The sequence below is a fragment of the Carcharodon carcharias genome, chromosome 12, assembly GCF_017639515.1.
Source record: "Carcharodon carcharias isolate sCarCar2 chromosome 12, sCarCar2.pri, whole genome shotgun sequence".
NCBI classification, from domain to species: domain Eukaryota; kingdom Metazoa; phylum Chordata; class Chondrichthyes; order Lamniformes; family Lamnidae; genus Carcharodon; species Carcharodon carcharias.
The window spans coordinates 150605483-150627562 of NC_054478.1; the positions used below are offsets into that span (position 1 = coordinate 150605483).

General features: G+C 48.0%; 1 non-coding gene across 1 annotated transcript; it reads right to left on the reverse strand.

Moving 5' to 3' along the window:
• Positions 1 to 5210: 5210 nt before the first annotated feature.
• On the reverse strand, positions 5211 to 5396 carry LOC121285395. The gene has a single exon (XR_005944672.1). It is a non-coding gene; the product is annotated as a U2 spliceosomal RNA (small nuclear RNA).
• Positions 5397 to 22080: the final 16684 nt, after the last annotated feature.

The window sequence follows — 22080 nt, forward strand, 5'->3', positions numbered from 1 at the left end:
CCTCCTGACATTCAATAACATTAGCATTACTGAATCCCCCACTATTGACTTCTTGGCCTTTTGGCTAAGATCAAGTGTAGTCGTGAAGCGATGGCTAAAACCAGTCGAGCCCCATACCATGGGGTACCCAACACCGTCCGGGGGACAGTGAAGGACAGTGAAGGAGGAGCACCCATGGATCTGGCCTTCTTCACCAAGAGGATCCTGTTGAAGGCGTGTGGATTTAAATCTGCGGAGATCTACTGCCTGCAAGACGTTCCCAGCGCTGAATATTTCGATGTGACATTCAAGCAAGTGGCAGTTTGCGTCAAGTTCCTGAAGGTGTTCGAGGAGAAGAGAGAGCTGCCGGAGATGAAGATACTGACGGTGGTGCCACTCTTTGCTCTGCTGTTGCAATGGGACCAGGTGGTGACGGTGAATCCTTACAACGCCCATATCCCTGTCACCAACGTGCTCACCTTCCACACCAGGTACTTCAACTAGCTTGGGAGCTGCACCGAGGTTAGAGATGATTTGGGGTTTTGGACATGTAAACGCCAGGTTAAGGTCACGCTCAAGACCGACAGTAAGGGAGACACCTACCACCCTCCTTGCAGATTCACTATCGGGGGAAGCCGTGGCTACCTTGTATACGCTGGGCAACCCAAACTTTGTCGCTCATGCGGCAAGTTTGGTCATGTAGCGGCCAACTGCAGCACCGTCCTCTGCAAGAACTGCAAACAGGAAGGGCACCAGACAAAGGACTGTAAACAGACTAAGTGCTGCAACCTGTGTGGCGAGGCAGGTCACCTCTACAGGACCTGCCCCCAACGATGCCTCACTTATGCACAGACAGCCAAAGCCAACGAGGGGGAAGCAGAAGAAATGCCTCGTGTCACTCCAACCACCAAGGCCCCCAGGGAGAACAACGGGACAAAGGGGGACACAGAGAGAGACAAGGTGGAGGAAAAGATTGAGGCAGCAGACAGCCAATCAACAGCACTGCCCCCTGAACCTCCCACTCCTCAGGAGAGCCAATCAACGGAGGAGGAGGAAGCAGCAGTGGGAAAGCAGCAGGGGGAGTGGCTGCTGGTGAAGAGAACCAAAAGGAAGAAGGGGCTAAGAAGGGACCAAGCCATTTCCCAGACAAGTGGCAAGAGGCGTCTCCCATCCGACACGGATAACAAGAGCAGCAACTCCTCGGACGAAGAATGGAAAGGGCAGCACCGACAGAAGAAGCGGCAAAGCTCTAGGGAGTTGGAGGACGAGACACCCGAGCTCCAGAACATTGGAGACAATGAGGAGACCAGCGCACCCCAACTTTACCCACAACCCGAAGAGGCCAGTGCACCACAACCCCAGGAATCTGGGAACAGTGAGGCGCTCAGCGCACCCCAGCTCCGGGAATCTGGGAACAGTGAGGCGCTCAGCGCACCCCAGCTCCGGGAAGCTGGGAACAGTGAGGCGCTCAGCACACCCCAGCCCCAGGGATCTGGGAACAGTGAGGCGCTCAGCTCACCCCAGCTCCGGGAATCTGGGAACAGTGAGGCGCTCAGCGCACCCCAGCCCCAGGAATCTGGGAACAGTGAGGCGCTCAGCGCACCCCAGCTCCTGGAATCTGGGAACAGTGAGGCGCTCAGCTCACCCCAGCTCTGGGAAGCTGGGAACAGTGAGGCGCTCAGCACACCCCAGCCCCAGGGATCTGGGAACAGTGAGGCGCTCAGCTCACCCCAGCTCCGGGAATCTGGGAACAGTGAGGCGCTCAGCGCACCCCAGCCACAGGAATCTGGGAACAGTGAGACGCTCAGCGCACCCCAGCTCCTGGAATCTGGGAACAGTGAGGCGCTCAGCGCACCCCAGCTCCGGGAAGCTGGGAACAGCAATGCCCCAAAGGGGGAGGGTATTGGAGAAGCTTCTCCAACAGAGGACATTTCAAACCCCGCTCTCTGCACGAACCCCCAGATGCCACCCGAGCAGAACATCTCCAATGGGGATTTCCTCAGCCCATCCAAAGTGAGGCAATTTGAGCACACCACGGGCATGAAGGAGCAGACCAAAGGTCTGGAACTCTCAGAGACACCAGGTTTGGTAAGAAACTAAATGCTTTAAAATGGGTGTAAAGATTGTATCTATAAATGTGCGTAGCATTAAATCTACTACGCGATGTGTTGCGACCTTGGACTACCTTGCCAAGGTCACAGCTGACCTGTTGTTTCTGCAGGAGTGTGCGTAACCGCACCTCAGCTCCTACAGGCAATGGTCACCATGGTGGTCCCATGGGCCATCGATCTGGTCGGGAGGAAACGACTCTCGTTCCTCCGGCCTGGGGATTCTGCTGTGGGAGGCAGCTTCACCATCTCCCAGGTTAAGGAGGTGGTGGGCGGGCGCCTCCTCGTAGCAGACGTAATGTACAAGAATGCTCCACTCCGGTTAATTAACGTCTATGCCCCGTCACAAGGGGCTGAGCAGCTGGAGGTTTTTCAGCAGCTCCCACAGCTGCTGGCAACCTCCAGGAAAGTCATTCTGGGCGGTGACTTCAGCTGCATCATCGATGCGGCTGGACGATCCAGCAGGGCCGAGAGCAGATTGGATGCTACATCCAGATCCCTGATGGAAACAGTAAAGGATGCCAAGCTGCATGACGTCTTCAGCAACCCTGCAGACGGAGCGCAGCGTAGATACGCCTGGTCACGGCCTGACAGGTCCGTCTGTTCCAGGATAGATTTCCTGTTTATGTCCCGTGCGTTTACAGTCAGATCCACCGACGTCAAGCCGGTGTTCTTCTCTAACCGCTGCCTCCTACTGGCTGACTGCCACTTAGAGAAGGACCAGAGGGTGGGCTGGGGGGCCATGGAAGCTAAACGTGCAACTGCTGACCCCAGAGAACATTGAGGAGCTCAAGAGGGATTACAAAGGTTGGAGAACCATGAAACCCCTCTTTGAGTCACTGACACACTGGTGGGAAGCGATCAAGGGAAACATCAAGAGGTTTTTCATCCTCAAAGGCACCCAGAAAGCTAGAAAGGAACAGAGGGAAATGTCCCAACTCCAGAAAAACATGCAGAACCTGCTCTGGCTGCGGTCGATGGGGGGTCGATGTCAAGGAGGAACTCCAAGAGGTGAAGAGCCAACAAGCCTCGCTCTTTGCCTCGGAGGCCTCCAAGATCATCTTCCATTCCAGAGTCCGCTCCGTGGAGCAGGATGAGATGTGCTCACGTTTCTTCTTCCAACAGGTACACAGAGAGAGCTCTGTGATCAGCAGCCTGAAGGAAGAAGAAAGCTCAGTAAAGTCATCACAGTCTGACATTGAGGATCAGCAAATCCTTTTATGCCGGATTGTATGACGTGAAGCCCACAGACAGCACGGCCTCCCAGTCCTTCCTGTCCTCTATCACGGAGGTCTTAGACGACAGTACACGGGAGAGTCTGGACAAAGCGCTAACTCCTGACGAACTGACTAAGGCCCTTGAATCCTTCGAGAAAAGTAAAACTCCCGGAAGCGACAGCTTGCCGGCAGAGTTGTATTTGGCTCTGTGGGATTGGATTGGCCGAGACCTGCTAGAAGTGTACGAGAGTATGCTCCTGGCCGGCAGTATGTCAGAATCCATGAGGAAAGGCATCATCGCCCTTATCTACAAGCACAAGGGGGAAAGGGAGGAAATTAGAAATTGACGACCCATTTCACTGTTGAATGTGGACTATAGAATTCTGTCCAAGGTCATCGCCAATCGGGTCAAATCCGCTCTGGAATTGGTGATCCACCCTGACCAGACCTGCACTGTGCCGGGCAGGAAGATCTCTGACAGCCTCGCGCAGCTCAGGGATACGATTGTCTATGTACAGGACAGGGGTGTGGACACCTGCCTCATCAGCCTGGATCAGGAGGCCTTTGACAGAATATCACACACATACATGGTGGATGTACTCTCCAAAATGGGGTTTGGGGAGGGAATTCGCAATTGGATCCAACTGCTCTACACTAACATCAGTAGCACAGTCTCTATCAATGGGTGGGAATCAGATAGCTTTCCTATTAAATCTGGAGTCAGGCAGGGCTGCCCTCTCTCCCCTGTCCTGTTTGTGTGTTGTATAGAACCCTTTGCTGAGTCCATCAGGAAGGATCCGGGTATAAGAGGAGTGACGATCCCAGGCAGTGGAGGCACTCAGATCAAAGCCTACCTGTACATGGACGATGTCGCCGGCTTCTGCTCTGATCCGCTGTCGGTGCGCAGACTGATCCACATCTGTGACCGGTTCGAACTGGCCTCGGGAGCCAAGGTAAATCGTGGGAAGAGCGAGGCCATGTTCTTTGGGAACTGGACTGACCGATCATTTGTCCCCTTCACTGTCAGGGCTGACGGCCTGAAGGTGCTGGGGATATGGTTCGGAGGGCCCAGGGCATGAGTTAGAAACTGGAAGGAGCGAGTGTCTATGGTGAAAAGAAAACTGGGCATGTGGGAGCGACGCTCCCTCTCCATTGCGGGTAAGAACCTGGTCATCAGGTGTGAGGCACTCTCGCTGTTGCTGTACGTGGCGCAGGTCTGGCCCATTCCACACTCCTGTGTGGTGGCGATCACCCGAGCCATATTCCGCTTTATCTGGAGGTCGAAAATGGATCGTGTCCGCAGGGACACGATGTACAAGTCTCTAGATAAAGGGGGAAAAAACGTGCCCAACATCGCCCTCATCCTGATGGCCACCTTTGTGTGCGGCTGCATCAAGCTATGCATAGACCCTCAGTACGCAAACACCAAGTGTCACTACATGCTGAGGTTCTACCTGTCCCCGGTGTTGTGAAGGATGGGTCTGGCCACACTGCCGCGGAACGCTCCAAGGAGTTGGACCGTGTCGGACCACCTGTCCCTGGTGGGAAAATTTATGCAGAGAAACACCTTTGACCACAAGTTCATCAGCCAGAGGTCGGCATGTAATGTCTTAGAGGCCCTGTGGGAAAAGGAGAGGGTGGATCCTGTGGGATGGTTCCCTGAGCAGACTGACAAAGTCATTTGGCAGAATGCCTCATCGCCAGAACTTTCCAACAAGCACCAAGACGTAGCTTGGCTGGTGGTGAGAAAGGCCCTCCCTGTAAGATACTTCCTACACGCCAGGAGTCTCACCCACTCTGCACGTTGCCCTCGAGGTGGCTGTGGTGGGGATGAGACCGTTGTTCACCTCCTTGTGGATTGTGCCTTTGTAAAGAAGGTCTGGAGAGAGATGCAGTGGTATCTGTCAAGGTTCATCCTGAGCAGTTCAGTGACACAGGACTCTGTGCTAAACGGGCTGTTCCCAGGGACACACACCGAGACAAACATCAACTGCAGCTGGAGGATCATCAACTTGGTGAAAGACACTCTTTAGTTTTAAAGTGATAAGAACAGAAACTACACTTGATCTTAGCCAAAAGGCCGACAAGCAATAACCCATAAACTGACGTCTACCCATCCCGTCTTCTAGGGCCACTGTCTGACCATCACTGTGGCTGCACATGGCCGAATGTGGGCTGAAGGGTCGACAAACAGCTTTGAGCATCGGGCCATTTGTCCCTTGACACAACATCCATGAAGCAGGGCCTGCAGAATCCCAAAATCCAACAGGGGTTATCATCCAAACTCTGGACTCCTACCTGACAATCAGCCCAAGGACACACCAGCATCAAGCCTGCAGTTGCACCAAAACCCAAAAGGGGGCACCATTCACCCTGGCCTCAATGAATCTGTCTCCCTCACAGCAAAAGTTCAGATCAGCAAAATCAATGATGGAAAGGAAAAGAAAGCTCTGACTTCGACTACAGCTCCTCACCCCCTGTTTCCTGTAAGGACTTGATCCCATTCTCTCAGTTCCGTCGCTTCCGTCGCATCTGTTCTGATGATGTTACCTTCAAAAACAGTTCCTCTGACATGTCCTCCTTCTTCCTTAACCAAGGTTTTCCACCCACGGTCGTTGACAGGGCCCTCAACCGTGTCCGGCCCATCTCCCGCACATCCGCCGTCACACCTTCTCCTCCCTCCCAGAAACATGATAGGGTCCCCCTTGTCCTCACTTATCACCCCACCAGCCTCCGCATTCAAAGGATCATCCTCTGCCATTTCCGCCAACTCCAGCATGATGCCACCACCAAACACATCTTCCCTTCACCCCCACTGTCGGCATTCCGTAGGGATCGCTCCCTCTGGGACACCCTGGTCCACTCCTCCATCACCCCCTACTCCACAACCCCTTCCTATGGCACCAGCCCATGCCCACGCAAAAGATGCAACATCTGCCCCTTCACTTCCTCTCTCCTCACTGTCCAAGGGCCCAAACACTCCTTTCAAGTGAAGCAGCATTTCACTTGCATTTCCCCCAACTTAGTCTACTGTATTCGTTGTTCGCAATGTGGTCTCCTCTACCTTGGAGAGACCAAACGTAAACTGGGTGACCGCTTTGCAGAACACCTGTGGTCTGTCCACAAGAATGACCCAAACCTCCCTGTCGCTTGCCATTTTAACAATCCACCCTACTCTCTTGCCCACATGTCTGTCCTTGGCTTGCTGCATTGTTCCAGTGAAGCCCAACGCAAACTGGCAACACCTCATCTTCCGACTAGGTACTTTACAGCCTTCCGGACTGAATATTGATTCAACAACTTTAGGTTTTGAACTCACTCCTCCATCCCCACCCCCTTCCTGTTTCTTCCCCTTTCCTTTTGTTTTTTTCCAATAATTTATATAAATTTTTCTTTTCCCACCTATTTCCAATATTTTTAAATCTTTTATGCTCCCCCACCCCCACTACAGCTATACCTTGAGAGCCCTACCATCCATTCTTAATTGGCACATTCGTTTAGATAATATCACCTTGTGTTCTTTTGTTCTATTGTTGGTGACATCTTTTGATGATCTGCTCCTATCACTGCTTGTATGTCCCTACAACCACACCACCCCCCTCCACTTCTCCCCCCCCCACCCACCCACACCTTAAACCAGCTTACATTTCACCCCTCTCCTTGGATTCCTGTTTGCAGTTCTTGCAGAGGACAGCGCTGCAGTTGGCCACCACATGACCAGACTTGCTGCATGAGCGACAAAGTTTGGGTTGCCCAGCGTAGACAAGGTAGCCACAGCTTCCCCCGATAGTGAATCTGGAAGGAGGGTGGTAGGTGTCTCCCTTACTGTCGGTCTTGAGCGTGACCTTAACCTGGCGTTTACATGTCCAAAACCCCTAATCATCTCTAACCGCGGTGCAGCTCCCAACCTTGTTGAAGTACCTGGTGAGGAAGGTGAGCACGTTGGTGACAGGGATGTGGGAGTTGTAAAGATTCACCGTCACCACCCGGTCCCATTGCAACAGCAGAGCAAAGAGTGGCACCACCGTCAGTATCTTCATCTCCGGCAGCTCTCTCTTCTCCTCGAACACCTTCAGGAACTTGACGCAAACTGCCACTCGCTTGAACGTCACATCGAAATATTCAGCGCTGGGAAAGTCTTGCAGGCAGTAGATCTCCGCAGCTTTAAATCCACACACCTTCAACAGGATCTTCTTGGTGAAGAAGGCCAGATCCATGGGTTCTCCTCCTTCACTGTCCTTCACTGTCCCCCGGACGGTGTTGGGTACCCCATGGTATGGGGCTCAACTGGTTTTAGCCATCGCTTCACGACTACACTTGATCTTAGCCAAAAGGCCAAGAAGTCAATAGTGGGGGATTCAGTAATGCTAATGTTATTGAATGTCAGGAGGATATGGTTAGTTTCTCTGATTGGAGATTGTGGTTATCTGAGATACAATACACCTTTCAGAGAAAGTGAGCAGATTGATCACATGATTGTATTACCCAATTGCTGTGTAGCGCAGCTACATTGTTACTCAGTAGTGATGGAATGGGTTCTGGTTTGAGAGGCACACAGGTCTTAGTGCTCTGTTACTTATGTGAATAAACAGCATCTGCTTCATTTTACAACAGCCTCTTCATCTGCATCATCTTGATTCCTAACTCATTCATCAGTAGATAGGCGTGCAACTGTGTTCACTGAGCAAAGCAGCCCAATAGAAGGGACATAACAGAGATGGCCAGTACCTGGCATTTGTGTGGCATGAAAGATACTGACCACTTGTCAGCCCAAGCCTGAATATTGTCCAGGTCTTGCTGCATTTGGACATGGACTGCTTCAGTCTCTGAGGAGTTGTGAATGGTGTTGAACATTGTGCAATCATCAGTGAAAGAGCCAGAGACATGGAAGTTGAGGCCACTGTGATCTTCAAGGCACTGGCATGGGGTGTCCACCCACAATGTTGGAGCTGACCTCAGGACCGATCCTCTGATGGATGGAGGTCACTGTCTCCCTGGAAAATCAGAGCCTCCTTCGGCATTGCACCTCGGACATATTGAGGTAGCTGCATCGCTGCCTGTAAACCCTGGCAGCAGGATAGTGGCATCTTCTGTGGCCCCTTCCACTTTGGACTACCTGCTGGTCCTGCGCCCCTTGTTTCTGCGCCTCTCCTCACACAGGTCCCTCCCCTGGAGGCTGCATTGGGACCCCTGGCCTCCTCTCCCTTCTGTCCCTCTCTTCCTCCTCAGAGGAGGTACCACCAGTGGAGAACACAATCCCCATTCCCAGGGTAAGGGAAGGCTGTCTGATACCTGGAAGGGCCCACACGGTCTGAAACTTCTGGGGGCCTTGAAGACAGCAATGGGTCCTGAAATGAAGCCTGGAAATGCTCAGAATGAAGCCCCGAACAGAGGTGAAGCTGCCAAGTTCCAATAAGCAGCCAGCAGCAAACTATCTCCCAAACTCCTCACTCCTCACACTGGCAATGCTGCTGACAGGGTTTACTCTGCCCTTGTGAGGTATCATTAAAAGTGAGCTGCCCGCCTCTCTGTGTGGTGAGTGTGATATCGTGTGGGTGATGTAAAATCACAAACGATTGTCTTTTTAATGACATTAAGCGGCCTCTTAATTGTGGATGGGCACAGCTCTGATACCCGTGTGCCCCCTGACCTCACGATTGTGAGTGTGCAGGATGACATCAGGACACCCGCCTGGCATCATCTGGCGCTATTGCAGGTCGATTCAGGTCGTCCACGAGCCCACCCACCCACACGGGGTAAACTCCTGCCCTGTTATTGATGATATACAGGCTGGTTCGAGAGCTGTGTCTGTCTGAACACCCATCCCATCAGTGAAATGAGAAACAACATTCGGAGATCATCAGGGAAAATTCTCTTTACACTTTTAATGTGACCCACAGAATACAAGACAACAACACACACCAAAGGAAAGAACTTCAGAATCTCCCAGTTACAGTAAAATGCCTAGTCAGGAACCCCAGGTTCCCCCCGCCCTGATATATGAACAAGTAAAGTACAATTGATAACATCTTCTTGAATCAGAATGAGGTTTTCTTGTGTTCACACCAAGCTCGGTCTTTCAGAAGTTTCATTCATGGTTAGTGTCGGCCTCTTGAATCATCATTGTCTTCCTGGAATGAACAGAATCAACAGACGGTCATTTTCAGATGGACTGAATTCGATCTGAGTTCAATGTTTAATTGTTGTTGATGGTCAAGAGGCAACTCTCGGACACACAGTCCCAGTTTATACTCACGTATGAAGACACATCAAGCGATCTTTCTGTTGACTTGCTTTTCACCTGTATTAAAATATTCAGATTTATTTGTGTGTCACAGAGGGCCAATGAGACAATTTACAACAAATATTGAGCATTGAAATTATCTTTAACCCATTAATAATTAAAACCATAAATGAGGAAATGTGAATCCTTTAAATGTCTCAGCTCCAGACATACAGTTAATTAACATGAGCACATACAGCTGACCCAGACTCTGGTGTGATGCAGCTGAACCCGGGTTTTAACAGTTTATTGTAGTTGATAAATATCTGACACCAAATCTCAGATTATACTCACATTCCGAGACTCCTCAAGTGAAGATTCTATTGACTTGCTTCCCGCCTGGAATAAAATATTAACATTTCTACATTCAGAACAGGGGATTAATGAGACTTTTAATAAATAATTTAAAAAAACCTTACAGTCCAAAGATATAAAAATTAAATAATAGATGAGGAATTAGGAACTTGGGATATATCTGAGTTGGGATTCAGTGACTCAGTGTTGGAGTGGGGAAATCCTCACCAAACATCTCCTGTTCTCCACCACAGTGATAATCCCTGCAGCCCTGGGACAGTGGGGCTGTGGACTCGATGGGGAAACTCATGGAGAATGAGATTCTCCATTAATCGGTCTCTGTTGAGTTGAGTGTGTGAGAGAAACCAGTAATTATTATCTATAAGATGAGGAGAATGTTAATGATGCTGCACTCATGACTCATCTCTTGTATCTCTCCTGTTATCATGGTTGTTATTAGGAGAGAGAGTTCTCTCTATGTCTGGAATATTCCAAAATTCAGAAAGTAATAAACATCAACATAACTTCAATCCAACAATCCGCTAACTATACTTGAAGAATTCAACAACAATTGAGCATCAGAATCTCCCCTTCCAATGTCTCAAGGTGGAGATTTAATTAAATAAATTACTCAGACTCTGGGGTTGATGCAGCTGAATCCGGGTTTTAACAGTTTATTGTAGTTGATAAACATCTGACACCAAATCTCAGATTATAGTCACATTCCGGGACTCCTCAAGTGATTCTATTGACTTGCTTCCCGCCCAGAATAAAATATTAACATTTCTACATTCAGAACAGGAGACTAATGAGACATTTTATAAATAATTTTATAAACTTTACAGTCCAAAAATTTAAACATTAAATAATAGATGAAGAATTATGTAGTTGGGATACTTCTGAGCTGGGATTCAGTGACTCAGTGTTGGAGTGGGGAAATCCTCACCAAACATCTCCTGTTCTTCTCCACCACAGTGATAATCACTGCAGCCCTGGGACTGTGGGGCTGTGGGCTCGATGGGGAAACTCATGGAGTCTGAGATTCTCCATCCATTGGGATTTATTGTGCTGAATCTACATTTCCCCTCGCTCCCCAAGGAAGAGCCAATAATTCATTCACAGCCTCAGACTTCCCCTCCCCCAGTATCTCAGATTAAAATAAATTTCCATCTATCACTCCATCCTGACACAGTTACGTCCTGAATTTTAAATATTCTTGTTGATATTTCTGATCAACATCATAATAATCTGTCAGAAATCCCAGTTTATACTCACATATGGCGATTCCTTGATTGACCTCTCTTTCGATTTGGTTTCGACCTGTAATAAAATATGAATATTTCTATGGTTAGCACAGTGACCAATGAGACATCTTATAAATAATCTGAATGTTAGAAATCCCAATGTGTGGATGTGGGGAATTGTGATGTTACCTCAATCCTGTTTTCACTCAACTCTGATGAGTCACTGTTGCTGTCGACTGTCTTCAAACCTCGACACTGCACGTCAACGTCTAAAACCTCATCTGCAAAATATTCCACCCGGCTTCTGCACCAACCTTTCTCCTGTCAAAATAAAGCACAATTCTTTTCAATTATTGAATAGCTACTTCAGAAATAGGAGCTGATGTGGGTCATTCAGCCCCCTCCAACCTGCTCCAACATTCAATAGGATCATGGCTGATCTTCCACCTCAATTCACCTTCTCACCCTATCCCGTATCCCTTACCTCCCTCAGCTCCCAAAAATCTACCCACCTCTGTCTTGCATATACACAGCTCTCTGGGGTAGAGAATTCCAAAGATTCACCACACTTTGAGTGAAGAAGTTTCTCCTTAACTCTGTACGATAGAAGACCCCCTATCCTGAGACTGTGGTCCTGTATTCTAGATTCTCCCACTAGGGAAACATTTTTCAGCATTTACCCTGTCAAATACATCCCTTTTAGTATTCAAACTGTCAATTCGATCACCTCTCATTCTGCTGGGAATATAGGTCTAGTCTACTCCATCTCTCTCCATCGGACAACATTCTCATTCCCAGTCTTGTGATCCTTCGTTACAAACTCTGTTGGACAAGTACATCCTTCCTGAGTTTAGGTGACGAAAACTGCACACAGTATTCCAGGAGTGGCCTCACTGTGCCCTGTTTCATTGTATTAAGTTTCTTTACTCTTATAATCTAATCCCTTTTTAACAACTTTATCACTAGCAGCTCAGCACTGACACAGGGAGTTTCTATGATATAACCCCGCACACATGGGGCTTTGATGTGACAGTATAACTCCGGACTCACCGCAGTCTTTTTGGAACAGAAGCGACAGCTGGGATCATCAAATTCCAGTCCGGAATTCTTGGAGCAGACAGTTTCTTTCACAGAGAATGTTAAATCCACCTTGTAGGACAATTTTCCTGTGCGATAAATCTAATGAGAGGAAAACAGGTCATTAGTGACTGACTGTATCTAGTGTTGTTACTCAGGGCTGATTCCCCCATCAGTGTGAGTGCAATCAAATATTCTGCCCCTGTTTAATAATCCCTGTCTAACTGCACTCACTAATATTCTGGTAGACTTTAGACAGTGAAACACACTGAGACCAGGACACACTTACATCCTTCACTCTTCTCCTGGTTATCCCACACAGATTGGTGGTCTCGGTGATTCTGTTCAGTTTTATAACTGACGCTCTCAGAGCATCCTTCGGGCTCGGTATTCCTGGAGAGAGTAAAGGAAAGTTATCCAAAACTCTGCCGCATCCTTCAGTGAATTCTTTTTCCACAGGAGTAAGATCTCAGTGAGTGAATCTCAGTGCCAATAACTGGCTGCTTTATAAGGTGTCCCTCTCCCTCCATTACCTACCTGAGCAGTGGAGGATCTGTACAGCAGCTATGGTGAGGAGGAAGGATTTCATGCTGCCTCTTGTGGGACTATCCGGCTGCTTTCTCAGAGTGAAGGAGCTGCTTCTCTCTCTTGCTCTGCCTTTTCCTTGCAGAGTTCAGGCTTTATATCCTGCAGCTCCACCACATTCAAACACTGACACATATTTGCTGTGTTTGGTGATCCTGGGCAGGGGAAGTTGCTGCCAAGTGGGCTGGAATATGGGCAAAGCTTCCTCCAAATGTCATCATCGTGTTTAGATTTGGTGAGATCAGAGATTATTGCTCAGAATATGAAATGATGGACAGATAGAGGAGAGGAAATGGTCATGTGCAATTTGAACAGAGTCACTCTCAGTCCACTGGGAATAACTCCGGGATTATTCCCTAATGGGAATGGTGACATTATTTACACCATTTCCTGCATCAAATATTATCTCCAGAAACTCTGCTTTCTCCCTTGACTTGTGGCTGTGCCAGTGGGTTCAATGTAAAGCAGGATCTGATTGTTGGGATAACAATCTTCCTCGGTCTTTTCCAGATCCATTTTCCATCTGCTCCCTTTGCTTTCCTCTCCTGTGCTCATTCCCTGTTGGGCTTTGTCTCCATGGTGACCAGCAGCTGACCTGTGACCCTGCTGTGCCTGTTGTCTATGTCTGAGTGTAGACAGTGACCGTGGATCAGCCATTTCACTGTCCACCAGCGACAGGGGAACAAACACACACGGATTTCACACATACACACACAACATGGGATCAGCAGATCGGGAATCCTGGCTGTTCCCAATCCCAGCACAGCCCAGGAATGAAGACACCAATTCTCACTCTTCACTTTTTTTTTCCAAAAATATACTTTATTCATAAAATATCTTCAACCACATTCCAAACCATTTCAAAATCACCAGGTTCAACTTTTACAACATGTACCACAAGGTTTATCAGCAGAAACAATGAATATTACAATCATTGGCAGACATTCATTGTGAGCTGTACATCCCGAGGGACTCTACACAGTTCCCAGTCCCTCGGTGCACTGTGACAGAAAGGTCTTAGACAGCGACCCTTCCCCATTGGGCCTTTGCGGCAGCTGCCCCAAGCTTTAGTGCGTCCATCAGCACGTAGTCCTGGACCTTGGAATGTGCCAGTCTGCAACACTCGGTCGGGGACAACACTTTGAGCCTGAAGACCAACAAGTTTCGGGCAGACCAAAGAGCGTCTTTCACCGAGTTGATGATCCTCCAGCTGCAGTTGATGTTTGTCTCGGTGTCTGTCCCTGGGAACAGCCCGTAGAGTAAGAGTCCTGTGTCACAGAACTGCTCAGGGTGAACCTCGACAGAAACCACTGCATGTCCCTCCAGACCTTCTTTGCAAAGGCACAATCCACAAGGAGGTGAACAACAGTCTCTTCCCCACCACAGCCACCTCGAGGGCAATGTGCTGAGGGGGTGAGACTCCTGGCGTGTAGGAAGGATCTTACAGGGAGGGCCTTTCTCACCACCAGCCAAGCTACGTCTTGGTGCTTGTTGGAAAGTTCTGGAGATGAGGCATTCTGCCAAATGACTTTGACAGTCTGCTCAGGGAACCATCCCACAGGATCCACCCTCTCCATTTCCCTCAGGGCCTCTAAGATGTTACGTGCTGACCACTGCCTGATGGACTTGTGGTCAAAGGTGTTTCTCTGCATAAATTTTCCCACGAGGGACAGGTGGTACGGCACGGTCCAAATACTTGGAGCGTTCCGCGGCATCGTGGCCAGACCCATCCTTCACAACACCGGGGACAAGTAGAACCTCAGCATGTAGTGACACTTGGTGTTTGTGTACTGAGGGTCTACGCACAGCTTGATGCAGCCGCACACAAAGGTGGCCATCAGGATGAGGGCGATGTTGGGCACGTTTTTTCCCCCTTTATCTAGAGGCTTGTACATCGTGTCCCTGCGGACACGATCCATTTTCAACCTCCAGATAAAGCGGAAGATGGCTCGGGTGATCGCCACCATACAGGAGTGTGGAATGGGCCAGACCTGCGCCACATACAGCAACAGTGAGAGTGCCTCACACCTGATGACCAGGTTCTTACCCGCAATGGAGAGGGAGCGTCGCTCCCACATGCCCAGTTACCTTTTCACCATAGACACTCGCTCCTTCCAGTTTCTAACGCGTGTCCCGGTCCCTCCTGAACCATATCCCCAGCAACTTCAGGCCGTCAGCCCTGACAGTGAAGAGGACAAAGGATCGGTCAGCCCAGTTCCCAAAGAACATGGCCTCGCTCTTCCCACGATTTATCTTGGCTCCCGAGGCCAGTTCGAACTGGTCACAGATGTGGATCAGTCTGCGCACCGACAGCGGATCAGAGCAGAAGACAGCGACATCGTCCATGTACAGGGAAACTTTGACCTGAGTGCCTCCACTGCCTGGGATCGTCACTCCTCTTATGCCCGGATCCTTCCTGATGGACTCAGCAAAGGGTTCTATACAACACACAAACAGGACAGGGGAGAGAGGGCAGCCCTGCCTGACTCCAGATTTAATAGGAAAGCTATCTGATTCCCACCCATTGATTGAGACTGCGCTACTGATGTTAGTGTAGAGCAGTTGGATCCAATTGCGAATTCCCTCCCCAAACCCCATTTTGGAGACCACATCCACCATGTAGGTGTGTGATATTCTGTCAAAGGCCTTCTCCTGATCCAGGCTGATGAGGCAGGTGTCCACACCCCTGTCCTGTACATAGGCAATCGTGTCCCTGAGCAGCGCGAGGCTGTCAGAGATCTTCCTGCCCGGCACAGTGCAGGTCTGGTCAGGGTGGATCACCAATTCCAGAGCGGATTTGACCCGATTGGCGATGACCTTGGTCAGAATCTTATAGTCCACATTCAACAGTGAAATGGGTCACCAATTTCTAATTTCCTCCCTTTCCCCCTTGTGCTTGTAGATGAGGGTGATGATACCTTTCCTCATGGATTCTGACATACTGCCGGCCAGGAGCATACTCTCATACACTTCTAGCAGGTCTGGGCCTATCCAGATTCGTGATGGTGAATTTGAAATGTTTTATGATATTCTTCCAGATAATTTATGAATAACGTATACTTTTCAAAAAAAATACTGACCTGCAGCACTTGGAGGACACATTTCATATTATAAATTCCCAGAGGGGGTAAAACTCCCAAACTGCCTCTTCTCCCCCTCACAATCCTCTTCTCCCTCACATTATTTACACTCACATGATGTTCTGTGTTGGTGATGGGGGTGTAATAAATATTTTCCTGCAGCAACGAGCTCACTGTTTATACCCAAAAACTAATATTGACCATCCCCCGGCCTTTTGATGCCCTTCACTCTGGTCCTTTCCCCTCCCCCACAGAGCCTGATGCCTACACACAGCCCCCAGTAACCGTGCAGGAAGGAAGGTACAACCACAGACTTCTCCACAAGAGTCAACAAGGCCCCCGTCCAAAACAACACTCTGGAAGGAGCAGCTCCACTTGCAGATGAGAGGCCTCTGTTATCAGTGATGTAGCGGAAGCTGCTACTCGCTCAGATTTCTCTCAATGGTTTCTTTTCAAACACTGCTCAGGCAGTTAGCTGACAGGGTGAAGTGTGTGAGGATGAGAGTGTCGGAGATTAATCACACCGAGGCATCATTTCGGACGTAGAAACCCCTTTGATTACTTGTGCACAAGGGAGACATGCACAATGAGAGCATTGGACGGCCTTCAGCAGTTGCTTTATCACTTTCGCGCTAAAATGAGGCCCATTATCACTTGATAAAATCTCCAGTATCCCAAACCTGGCTATCTATTCACGAACAACAATTTTACAACAATAACAGCATCATTCTATCGGGTGGGATACAGCTCCACCCATCACGAGAACAAACATACCATAACTAAAACATAATTATATCCCATACATTTAGACATTTGTACAAAGTCCATTTGTAGGTGTACAAACGTGTCCCATGGCTGGGGTCCCGTACCAGCAGTCACTGTGGGCGTCTTGCCTGGGTTATGTCGTTGGCAAAGCAGACATTGTGAAGCTATTTTAGCTGCCATAGCCAGAAACCCAGCTGCAACCACATCTGCTGTGCCATTCTGTTCATCCCCCCCTTTGCCCCAATATTTTCTACTCTATATAATGTCCTGCCAGATGTTGACATAGGTATGATAGGTATTACTAATACAATGCCTATTAGCATATTACTATTCACTATACATTCAACATTCATTCTATATACACGTGTCAAAGCTCTGAGCTGGAAACTGGTCAAGTCATGATTCTTGTGTCATGAGAGATTCAATAAATGCTCATTAGTTAACCATAAAGGGATTACCCCTTCATTAATCTGTCCTAAATTTCTTCGGGCCTGTTCCTTGCCCAAGATCTATAGGTGCTGCACACATCATTTCTGCTCGCTTTGTCTGAAATATCTTTCCATATTTCAGTTAATTTACTGACAGTCCCCACATGACTTTCGAGCACGGTAGCCAGGCTTTGGATTAACCGTGTCACGTCCTGGTCCATATCTAACTGGGTTTCCTGGATCCCCTGTCTCCACTCTAGAATCTCCTTAAGCTTAAAGCTCAGGGTACAGACCTTCTGGTCAACAGTTGCCAGATTCTGAATGAACCACTGATGTCCCTGTATTGAATATCGTAGCGGCATCATTTATCAGGCTGCGCTTAACGTGGTTCCCTCCCAAGCCTGATCGCATCTCGCCATTGAACTGAACTGCTTCAGTCATCAACTGGCGCATCAGAGCCATATAGAGTGCTTGGGTATGGGTTGAGCACCACAGGAGCAGGACAATTCCAGATATGTTTAAGACCACCGCTACCAGCTCATGGTGTACATTATCATACAAAACTTCTGATTAACCAGTTCCAAACCATTCACCGGTCCTGGATGCATAGTCGGACAAGATGGATCAGTCGATGTGGTTTGAGGGGTTTCAATTATCTCTACTCGGACTGTGAAAGTAGAGGTGGGAGGTGGCTGGATAGTGGTGGACCTCCCACTCCCAATCTGAAGCAAACCCTTACTACAATTCAAAAGCACTTGTTCTCCTCCTGTTACATTTATCATTTCCCATTGCGTGTCACATTCGGCACTGTCCGTGCTGTCTTGTGGTGCGGGATGAGAAGGGTTGAGCCACGATCTTGTTGCTAGTACTGATATATCCACGACGAGGATCGTAGATCTGTGGAGACATTAACGTCGGCTCCCATTCTCCAGGTTACCGCTTGGTCAATTGTCATGTATCGTTAACTGAGTGTAATGCCTCCATTTGCTTCCCGTTCTCATATCTACAAGAGCCCATGTATCAGCTGTCATAATTACCTCGTATGGTCCATGCCTGTTCGCTCCGAGCTCACCTTGACCATCACCTTTTTCTCCACTTGGTCCATTGTTGCTCTTTGGATTTGCCTGTTTCCATATCCTTAATCACCTGTCAGTCTCCGACTTCCTTCTTATTACCGGTCCTACATCTCCCACTCCTGTGATTCCCTCGGGTAACTGCATTGCTCCCCTTGTCATTATTTCAAATGGGGTGAACCTGGTGGTCCTGCCTGGGGTAGACCCTAAGGCGCGTTAGAATATTGGGCTGTTCCCTGTCTCTTGAACTGCTTTTGTGATTGATGCTTTTTTCTTTAAGTTCAGTTCATTCTTTCCACCATCCCTGAGCTCTGTGGTTGCCAGGGAATGTGGAATTTCTGTTTATATTTAAATGTCTTTGATGAGTCTTCCTGTGAAATGAGTTCCCTGATCTGAATCCACCTGGATAAGCCCCCCTCCACTCCTTCCCATCTACTGTCTCCTGCTGCTGTCCCACTTCGGTCCTCAATTCCTTAAACTGCCAACACAACTCCAATGCAACTCCTTATCCTATCTTTCAATGGCTCAGTTTCTTCACTCCCAGTGACAGTTCTCTCTGTGAGCCGCTTAACTCTGTCTGTCATCATAGTGTTAATCCTGAGACCTTACTTTCTGTAGCTCGCAGGCACATTAATATAATCAGTAATACATCTATTTAGACTTTTTCCAGCTTTCCCCTTACCTGTATCCATTTTGTGGTAAATTGGTGTTTTTATTATTTCTCCTTACATTTCAATTCCTGAACTACAGATTCCACATAGTTTTACCTCTAAGTTTTTCTTCCTTCTGACCATGATCACCCTAAGATTCTCTTGAGTTCAGTTTCTCTATTGTCAATGAGGATTTCTGTCTCTAGATCTTTGCTTATCTCCCCCTGTGCGTTTCCAATGTCTCAGTTGATGGCCAGATTATCAGATTCACTTCCCTTAAAAAGTTTGTAAACTGTGTCCTCTTTCCCTAACTCTTTGTCCTACTTGCCTCATTCCATTTTACACATGCAACAGCTACCATCTTATCTTGTTCCGATTGCCTGGAGAGACATTAAAATATATAAAATATTCTCATAACAGTTTTAAAAACAGAAATCAGGTATTGACATGTTTTGCTTCCTTATCTTCTTCTCAAACATTTTATTGTCTCACAAGTAACCCACTCAATTATGTCTGACCTGTTTCTTCTAGAATTATCCCAGATTCATTAACTCAGCCAAAAATTGGATTTCTGCCAAACTTTGTCAAGGTCTTGAGCTTAGCTTCATATTTTGGGAACAGACTTTACAAATATAAAAGCTTGCAGCATTTCAATTAGTGCCAATTGTTGTCAAAACTTTTAGAATTAAATTCCCTTTTGAGAAATTAACAGGAACCAAACCTCAAAATTTAAACTTTGTAAGAACTGTAATTTACACTATCAAAATTAAAACTATCTCTTTCTTATGTGTGTTGATTTGATTCCAAGTTATAATTTCTGTATGTTTATCGACACATTCTTTATTTTAGATAGCATCCTGGTGAATCAAAAGTAACCTGTTAAATTACACTGTACTTTCCATCTCAAGATTGGCCCAAATTCAAATTCCAGTGCTGTTGGGATGCAGATTTCTTGGAATATTTAATTCATCTCTTCAAAAGAAACGCCTTTTTATCTATTGGAACTACCTAGACCTTGTGTATATGTCTTTTGGTTTTCCTAGAATCCTTCTGAATTTCGAGTCATTTTTTTTTCTCAGAATATTAGAATACGCGCTCGTATGTATTAATCCCAATCAGCTTGGAAGCTGATGATGAGGGATATTCCTTACGAGTCTGCAAGGTGGTGGTAAAAGGGTTGGTTCATCTCAAACAAAGGCAAGTCCTGTTTTATCTTTACAATACCTTCAAATTGCAATTTTGCCAGAAATCTCAACTCAAACTTTATACTCAAAACTTTGGAATGTTTGAATAAACTTTTCCTTTAATGTAATATGGGGCTTTTGACTCTAAAGTGCTCAACCACACACACAAAAGACAATTTAGGGATGAAAACACATTAAAGCTCACATACTTCATTGCACACAAACAAACACAAAGACAAAGGTATGTACTGATACTCCTATAATATTGAACTTAACTCTAAACGAAGCTTTGAGTAGCAGTGGGGGGAAATAAAGGGATCTTGAAGGCTCCACTTATAGGGACCTTCAAACTGATGATAGCTCACATTTTCTCTGCTGCTGCTTGTCAATTGCTCATTAAACCCCTAGGGGCACCCTCTCTCTCTCTCTTCAGCACAAACAGCTCTTGTAACTTAAATCAATTCATTTTTTAAGTTAGAGAAAATTCTGTAGTTGACCTTTCGGGTCCATAATGGACATACATATAAGCATTTGGGGTTCCCTTTGTAGGGGGAACCTGGGGTTGCTTTGATGCCATATTACCCATTCTCTACCTAGTAACTAAGAAAGGCCAGTCCTTGGCGAGTCCCTGTCCCACAATGCACTTTCACCAATCAGCCCACTCACACGCTAAAGGGGTCCCGGACCCTGAGCCGCAATCACACAGACACACACACTCAGTACCAACTCCAGAGGCTACCGACCCCGAGTATATCCTAAACTCCAGGGGCTACCGATCCCGAGTATATCCTAAACTCCAGAGGCTACCGACACAGAGTATATCCTAAACTCCAGGGACAACCGACCCCGAGTATATCCTGAACTCCAGAGGCTACCGACCCCGAGTATATCCTAAACTCCAGAGGCTACCGACCCCGAGTATATCCAAAACTCCAGAGGCTACCGACCACGCATATTTCCTAAACTCCAGAGGCTACCGACCCCGAGTATATCCTAAACTCCAGAGGCTACCGACCCCGAGTATATCCTAAACTCCAGAGGCTACCGACCCCGAGTATATCCAAAACTCCAGAGGCTACCGACCCCGAGTATATCCTAAACTCCAGAGGCTACCGACCCCGAGTATATCCAAAACTCCAGAGGCTACCGACCACGCATATTTCCTAAACTCCAGAGGCTACCGACCCCGAGTATATCCTAAACTCCAGAGGCTACCGACCCCGAGTATATCCTAAACTCCAGAGGCTACCGACCCCGAGTATATCCAAAACTCCAGAGGCTACCGACCCCGAGTATATCCTAAAATCCAGAGGCTACCGACACAGAGTATATCCTAAAATCCAGAGGCCACCGACACAGAGTATATCCTAAACTCCAGAGGCAACCGACCCCGAGTATATCCTAAAATCCAGAGGCTACCGACCCCAAGTATATCCTAAACTCCAGAGGCTACCGACCCCGAGTATATCCTAAAATCCAGAGGCTACCGACCCGAGTATATCCTAAACTCCAGAGTCTTCCGACCCCGAGTATATCCTAAACTCCAGAGTTTACCGACCCCGACTATATCCTAAATTCCAGAGGCTACCGACCCCGAGTATATCCTAAACTCCAGGGGCTACCGACCCCGAGTATATCCTAAACTCCAGAGGCTACCGACCCCGAGTATATCCAAAACTCCAGAGGCTACCGACCCCGCGTATTTCCTAAACTCCAGAGGCTACCGACCCCGAGTATATCCTAAACTCCAGAGGCTACCGACCCCGAGTATATCCTAAACTCCAGAGGCTACCGACCCCGAGTATATCCTGAACTCCAGAGGCTACCGACCCCGAGTATATCCTAAACTCCAGAGGCTACCGACCCCGAGTATATCCTAAAATCCAGAGGCTACCGACACAGAGTATATCCTAAAATCCAGAGGCTACCGACACAGAGTATATCCTAAACTCCAGAGGCAACCGACCCCGAGTATATCCTAAAATCCAGAGGCTACCGACCCCAAGTATATCCTAAACTCCAGAGGCTACCGACCCCGAGTATATCCTAAAATCCAGAGGCTACCGACCCGAGTATATCCTAAACTCCAGAGTCTACCGACTCCGAGTATATC